The 6,480-nt window shown below is 36.8% G+C and overlaps 1 pseudogene; it reads left to right on the plus strand.

Moving 5' to 3' along the window:
• LOC102872436 overlaps positions 1–5,569 on the plus strand; it is a 7,070-nt pseudogene extending 1,501 nt beyond the window's left edge.
• Positions 5,570–6,480: the final 911 nt, after the last annotated feature.

Consider the following 6,480-nt stretch of genomic DNA (forward strand, 5'->3'; position numbering starts at 1 on the left):
AAAAAAAAAAAGAAGCAAGGATAGCGAAACTTTGTCTTACTAGTTTTGGTCATATTATCTGGAAGGATAAGGCCTACACTATGCGAGGAAAAGTAGGAGGTCAACAAAAGAAAGGAAGATCCTTAAGAAAATAGATTGACACAGTGACTATGACAATGGCCGAGAGTATGTTGGAGATAATGAGGGTGACACAGGATAAATCAAGGCTCAGATCTTTTGCTTATGGGGTCACTATGAGAGTTGACTCAATGGCACCTAATAACAACAACATATAGTCTTGGCATTTGAATTATTTCCCTTGCTGTTGATGCTAAATTAAACCTCCGTCTGCTTTAATAAAAGTGTGTATTTTATTTTTTCTTTTATTGTAAAAATATAAGAATAACTACTAAAAATACATGTGAATTCTATAGAGTGTGGAGTGGGAGCAGAAGTGTGAAGATGGGTAGAGATGAAATTACAGGGTTACACAATTTGGTAAGTTAAAGGAGGGGCTAAAGGAAATGAGAACGATCCAGTGGGGACCAGAAAAGACAGGGTAATGATGGGCTTAGTCCAATGGGGATTTTTTTTTTTTACAGAGATACTGTCTTTTTTATTTGTGGGTCTCTCATTTGGGAATAGGAATGCCGACTCTCTGGTTGTTCCATGCCGAACAGGAGCATTGAGATGAAGGGGAAGGTGAACTCACTTTAACACTTTACTGGTGTACCTGGGTTAAAGCTTCCTGCCTTCTTGTTCAGTTAGAAGATATTTTCATGTTGTTGGAAAAAGTTTTTGATGAGTACAGAGATTTAATCTTTAGAAGTAATTAATCTTACAACTGAGGTGTAATTTTGACAGATTGAGTCTCTCTTCCAAATAATAAGTAAAAGTTGTCACAGAAATACAGTTTACAAATTTTTAGATTGAGATAGTAGAGTAACAATGTCATATAATGTTCCCCAAAGATTATTATAACAGAGTGAACAAACAGTATCTTGTCCATTTCGGTAACAGTTACTACCATAAAAGAATGAGAGAATAATCTAGAGATATTTTTTAAAAGCTGTCCTCTTAAGCAAACAGATATATCTAAAGAAGTATACAAAACAACTCAGCCTCCAACCCTGTCTTTTCCCTCAGCATTGAACTTCTCAACTCCCTAATACATATAACTGGGTCAACACAAATTTAATCATTATCTTTAAAAAATTCCGGAGTTACATGGTGGACCCACAGTGTAGTGAGAACTGTGGAATAAGACAGAGGGAAAAAAACTAAATTCAGAGTTGTAGCAAAAATTGTGTATCATTTCATCTGAACTCTTTCCACATACACAAACACCATTCACCCCTTCCAGTTGGCTGTAATTTTCTCATATTACAAAAAATTGGTTCAAACATGTTGTTGTGGTGCTGTCGAGTTGAAATCAACACATCAGTGATTCTTCAGTGGGTTTTGAAAATCAGTTAAATTGCTTGGAAAGAGATTGTCCATCTTTCTTTGGCAAAGTAGCTGGTGATATTGAACTGTGCCTTTGGGATTGCAATACAGCTTCTTTCCACTAGGCCACCAGAGCTTCCTGGTTCAAATATAAATAATCATATTTTATATTACAGCTTGGAAGTGAAAAAAAAAGATGGAACTCAGAAAATTCAGTGTAGTATCATCCATTCTAAATGTAAACAAGTTGAAAAACCAAATCTGTCCATTTCCATGTTATTATTATTGTTGATTGCCATCAAGTTGAGCACAATTCATAGCGACCCTATGAACAATAGACCTGAAACTTTTCTGTAAGGACTGTCATTTCTCAAAGTTCATAGTTTCCAGAGGCATACTGTTTAGGAAGTGGTTACCACTCCTGCTTCCAAATACACTGAATATATACATGTAAAGACGTAGAAAGAAATATCTTCTGTAAAGCCTACATATGCATGTGAGTATACTTCCATACACCACCTCACATCTTACATCTGTTCAGCTTTCAGATGCCTAGTCTGTGGGGAGCTGCCCTGCTCATCCAAAAGCTGCTCCTCTATCTCTTGTGGTTCTAATACAACCACAGCACCTTGGAAGACAGACAGACAATCTCCTTCTGTGCAATTTATAGTCTCAGAAATCCCATGAAGAGTCAGCTATGAGTTGATTCCAAATGATCAAAGAACAGAGAGAAAATGACATCCCGGTAACCATCAAAACATGCTTCTCAGTCTGTGTAAAACCTTTTCTTGATTATTTATAATGGGGCCACCTATACTACTTGCCCTTTTACAATTGACTTAATGTCATTCAACATACTATCCTCTATATCCCTTAGTGTTGTATTTCAGATTTTTTGTTATTCTTTAATACTGACTGAGTAATATTTCCATTGTGTGTATGCAGACCATAGTTTCTTTAGCCATTCATCTGTTGATGGGCACTAAAGTTGTTTCTTTCTTTTTTCCATTATAAAAAATGTTTTGATGAAAATAGCTTGCATACATATATTCATGTCATAGATCTTATTTCACTAAGATTCATACCTTGGAGTGAGATTGTGAAGTCATATGGTATTACTATTTTTAAGTTTTGAAGGACTTGGTTATACTATTTTAAAATCCTATTAGCAGTGTGTGAGAGTTGCAATTTTGCCAGCATTTGTTATTTTGTTTTGGTTTTGATCATCACTATTATTGCTTGGGTAAGATGGTATTTTTTTTTATCTGCTATTTTCTAATGGTTAATTAAAGTAGTTGCTGAGTTTTATCCATTCTGCTACTCATTTTCTCTTGATTGGCAAATTTAGTCCATTCCCATGAAGTGTGATTATTCTCAGGCCAGGATTTACTGTTGCCATTTTGCTGTGTGTCTTTTTATTGTTTCTGGTTACTATGGTCCATGCACTTTCCTTTGGCATCTCCATGTGAAGGACTTCACTTAAAATGTCTTGTAGTTTCGGTTCTGTTTTCACAAATTTCTAAAGTTTCTTCTTTTCTGCAGAGGATCTAATTTCTCCTTCATATTTAATAGATGGAGAACTTTGCTGGGTACAGGATCTTTGGCTAGCAATTGTTTTCTTTCAACTTTCTATATATGCCATCCCATTGTCTTCTAGCTCACGTGGTTTCTGCTTTGCTGCTGAGCTGTATCACAAGCCTTTTCCGCGTTCACTGATGCGATCTTGTGGTTCTTTTCCTTTGTTTTATTTATGTGGTGGCTTATGTTAATTAATTTGCTAATGTGGAACCATCATTGCATGCCTGATATATTTATGTCAGGTATATAAAAATACCCACTTGTTATTATAATCTCTGTAAATTTTCAGGAAAATTACTGGTTTATGCATTTACCCCCTCCTCCAATTTTTGCTTGACTTTGGTGTTAGGGTCATGATTACTTCACAGAAGGAATTTGGGAGTATTCCAATCTTTTATACATTCCAAAGTAGTGTGAGTAGGAATTGTGTCAGCTCTTCTATTAGTATTTGATAGAAATCACTAGGGAAAATATAAGGTCACAGTTTTTGGTTGTTGTTGGGCAGGGGTTTTTGGGGTTTGGTGATTCTTCTTGTTTTTTTATGATCGCTTCAATTTCTGTTGGGTTTGTTGATAATTTCTACCTCAGTATGTGTTAATTTAGGCAGGGTGTTTCTCAAAATTTATCCATTTTATCTAGGTTTTCAAGTTTGTTAATTGTATAGGTTTTTATAACATTCTGTCATGAGCTAGTTGGTTCTGTCGTAATAGCACCTTTTGCATTTCTTATTTGTCTTAAATGTATTTTAATCCTTCTTCTCTTTATTACTTTGACCAGTGGAGCCATTTTACATTTGGCACCTAGTTTAAACATTACAGTTTTTTAAAAAAAAATGGGGCTTGATAGGAATAAAGTAAAATGTGAAGTGATTGGGAATAAATAATTCAATATAATAGTCTAATTTTTATATATTGGCTATTTAAGACAGAATATTTACTTCTCCAAATGTTGTATGATAAGGATTAAGAGTATAAAAAAATCATACCTTTTTAAATGCTACAATATATCCCTCTTGGAACATTTTGAAAAATCCACACATGAATGTCTCTTTAAAACTTGACTTGCTTTTGGTCATATAAGATTAAATAATACACATATAAGATGAAATATTACAGACACCATTATCATCATAAAGGAAAATAAGAAATCCTAGTTTAAAAATTGAAGAAAATTTCTCACAATTGTTGCACTGTATTATAACACAATTCTGTTGCTTAATTATAACTCAATTCCATAAGGACTGTAACTTAAAGCAAGCCTTCCTTGCTGCCTCAAGACCATTGTATTGAAGGAACTACAGGCTCAGTTTTGGTAACTTTTTGGCTATCTTAATTTTTCTTTGGCATTATTGGAGTATATTTATCTACCACACTAAATGCATGGTTTTGTTGTTGAATAAATAGCATTGAGTTGGAATGACCCTTACCTGGTGCTCCGATGGGTTTTCAGAAGCAGTTAATCGCAAGAGATTGCCCATCTTTCTATCGTGGAGCAGGTGATGGATTCCAACTGGTGCATTCGGGATTGCAGCACTGGTTCTTTTGAATGACAGTCTAACTGATAAGGTTGTTGTTACATGTAACCGCCAGCAGGAAGCCTATCCTGCTGCAGGGCAATGAGCCGTCCATTATGCATATCAATTACAACCGTGAGGGAGACCTCCTCTTCACTGTGGCCAAACACCCTATTGTCAACGTATGGTACTCTGTGAATGGAGAGAGGGTGGGCACCTAACTGGGCCACACTGGAGCTGTGTGCTGTGTTGATGCAGATTGGGACACCAAGCATGTCCTCACTGGCTCACAACAGCTGTTGTTTATGGGACTGTGAAACAGGGGAACAACCGGCCCTAATCAAGACCAACTGGGCCGTCCAGACTTGTGGCTTTGACTTTGGGGGGGGCAACATCATCATGTTCTCCATGGACAAGCAAATGGGCTACGGGTACTTTGTAAGCTTCTTTGACCTGTGGGACCTGAGCCAAATTGACAGCAATGAGCCCTACATGAAGATCCCTTGCAATGACTCCAAGATTACCAGTGCTATTTGGGGGCCCCTGAGAGAGTGCATCATCTCAGGCCACAAGGAAGGAGAGCTCAACCAGTTCAGTGCCAAGTCTGGAGAGGTTTTGGTGAATGGTAAGGAGCACTCCCAACAGATAAATGACATCCAGTTATCCAGGGGCATGACCATGTTTGTCACTGTATCCAAAGACAACACCTCCAAGCTCTTTGACTCCACAACTCTTGACCACCAGAAGACGTTCAGGACAGAGTGACTCATCAACTCAGCGGCCCTTTATCCCAATTATGACCATGTGGTGCTTGGTGGTGATCAAGAAGTCATGGGTGTAACCACAACTTCCACCAGGCTTGGTAAGTTTAAAGCCAGGTTCTTTCACTTGACCTTTGAAGAAGAGTTTGGAAGAGCCAAGGGTCACTTTGGACCCATCAACAGTGTTGCCTTCCATCCTGACGGCAAGAGTTACAGCAGCTGTGGTGAAAATTGCTATGTCCGCATCTACTATTTCGACCCACAGTACTTTGAGTTTGAATTTGAGGCTTAAAAGAAACTGCAACTTTATCTAGCTGCTTGAAGAACATTTTGGACTCTGAAAAATAAATTAGTTTGGAAATAAAAAAAATTTTTTTTCTTTTGCTTTCAAGTAAATCTTTGACAAAATAACTGGTCTTTTTCAGGGTGGACCATTTCTCCTGCATAATTACACAGTCTTTAGGGGGAATATGGGAGATTGGGTTTACCTAACATCCTGACATTGTCCACACAGAGAAGAGGTATAGTAGCACCAAGTGCTACTTAAAGTTTTCAAAATAGCATCATCCATGAATCTCATGGACTTTTGTCTCAAATGAAGATCAAGAAGGGAAGGTAATTCTAACTCTCTGCAAACCTTATGCTTTCCTGGTTTAACATGAATCATTCATTGTGTTCTGCATATTGGAAGGGAGATGATGAAGGATATATAAAAATTCACTTTGAAAACATGTACCCCATACTGCATATCCAAAATCTCCTAAGGGATTAAACAATCAGACAGAAAGTTCCACATCATTTGCATTTTAATGGATAAAAATAAGAGTTGAAACATTTCTTTACAGTTAAACTACCTTGAAAAAAATTGTGTGTAGTTAATAGGAAGAGGAGGTGAGGAGGGGGAGGAGGTAAGAAGATTCTTCAGCATTTAAAGAAAATTCATCTTGTTTCCACAATTGGAGCCAGACTGATTAAGTCAAAGTGCCTGACTCTGCTAGAGACACATTTTCCTAATGAAAAGTACTGTAACTTCAGACCTTTCACATTTTCCTTGAATAGATGTCATTACTCATTATCACATTTATCATTACTTGTGGCAGCATGGGGTAAAGGACTAAAATAGAGTTGAAAAAAAAATTGATACCAGCTTAGGTAATTTAAATGATTTTTTTTTTTTTTTGCAGACGTAAAAACAACTTCCAT

The sequence above is a fragment of the Elephantulus edwardii genome, unplaced genomic scaffold (assembly GCF_000299155.1).
Source record: "Elephantulus edwardii isolate Elephantulus edwardi_28Jun2011 unplaced genomic scaffold, EleEdw1.0 scaffold00081, whole genome shotgun sequence".
NCBI classification, from domain to species: domain Eukaryota; kingdom Metazoa; phylum Chordata; class Mammalia; order Macroscelidea; family Macroscelididae; genus Elephantulus; species Elephantulus edwardii.